Source organism: Cynara cardunculus, unplaced genomic scaffold (assembly GCF_001531365.2).
Source record: "Cynara cardunculus var. scolymus isolate 2C unplaced genomic scaffold, CcrdV1 Un_Scaffold_7256, whole genome shotgun sequence".
Taxonomy (NCBI): Eukaryota; Viridiplantae; Streptophyta; class Magnoliopsida; order Asterales; family Asteraceae; genus Cynara; species Cynara cardunculus.
Window position 1 is genome coordinate 5,609 of NW_020203444.1, and position 1,586 is coordinate 7,194.

Consider the following 1,586-nt stretch of genomic DNA (forward strand, 5'->3'; position numbering starts at 1 on the left):
CAAACGTACACCTACCAAATAAGAACACCCTCTATGAAAAAACTCTCCCAAATAAAAACCTTCTCAATCTATACAGGCAGATTAATGCACACATACAACGTTATCCAAACAGGACTTAATGGAAAATCAACCAAACATCCCCTTAGAAGTTCAGTTACAAGTTCCGTTTGTAGGGATTTTGTTAATCTTTTCGATCCATTTGATTTTCATGGAGAATTACGGATATAGATAGGTTATTGCAAATGATGGGTTGTGGTCATATGGACTCATGAATGAAAATTCCATACTCTATCGGGAAACTTGGATGATTATCTGATCCAACAACAAACTTAAAAGATCTAGATAAGTTTCCTTCTTTTTTTAGATAATGCTGGTGTTAAAAGCATAAATGCTGACGGATGGCTTGCTGTGGTTTAGGATTCAACTCATAGGTGTCGTTTTTTGTCGGTTGTGCTTGTATCCATTGAATTGAATGATTTTGTGGATCTAAAAACATGGTACCACAACCGATGAGTGTAACACACAAATAAAAAACTTGGTTGGTTCATGTAAGATCCCACATCGGTTGAGGAGTGGAACTAAGGTTGCCTTATATGAGACTGGATACCTCCTCTATCAGATGCTTTTTAAAACCGTGAGTCCATGTCTGGACAAAGCGGACAATATCTGGTACGGTTAGCCTGGGATCTTAGAGTTTATTAAATAATTCATGAGCGTTCCATGTTCTTTGATTTTATTAAATTAACAAATCTTTATAATGTGCTTACCTTATGGTTATTCATTCAGTTATTGATTTTTCTGATGTTTGGTAGCAGTAAGACTTAGATAGAGGATGGCGGTGAGAAGACCGGGTTTAATTGCTTTGTTTGATGTGGATGGCACTCTTACCGCTCCAAGGAAGGTACACCTTTATATTTCTCACTGTGTATCAAACCAAACAAGTCCAATATATTATATCCCGCTTGAAAGCAGGGTCTGGGAGGGGTGAGAATGAGATGTACGTAGACCTGACCTCTACCCCTAGAGGGTAGAGTGGTTGTTTCCGTGAAGACCTCTGGCTTATAGGTCTCAATATATTAAGTGCATTTAAAGAGGCTAATGAGCTTCCTTCAAAAATGATTTTTTTGGAGGTATGGTAGTATGTTATGAAGAATGTCAATTTCTTGAATCGAGTTTAGATAATAGAGCCAATTTCTTGAATCGAGTTTAGATAATAGACTACTTTTGACTTTATCTGCTATTATTGGGTAGACACCACCCTCTTGAGGGCAGTTGATTTACACTAAATTGAACCTACCATTTGGATCATATCAATAGAGATGGGCACAAACTGGTCCTAAAAATCTGGTCTGGTCAAAAGGAAAAAGCTCGGTACAACTCAAAAAACTTTGGACCGATTAAGGACGATCGGCGGTCTAGAGCCTCATGTGGCTCGTGGTTTCCTTTAGACAAAGCTCTACAGATTATGAACCCACCAACACCTATAGGATTAACAACTTCAGTTCCACCAACCACCATGACATAAGTTTCTGCGCTTCTGATGTGGTTTTCAGCTGCATAAAAGCAATAGTTTGCACTTGCACAAG

The 1,586-nt window shown here is 38.3% G+C and overlaps 1 pseudogene; it reads left to right on the forward strand.

Moving 5' to 3' along the window:
* Positions 1 to 818: 818 nt before the first annotated feature.
* The window catches only part of LOC112504893, a 6,913-nt pseudogene continuing 6,145 nt past the window's right edge, over positions 819 to 1,586 (forward strand).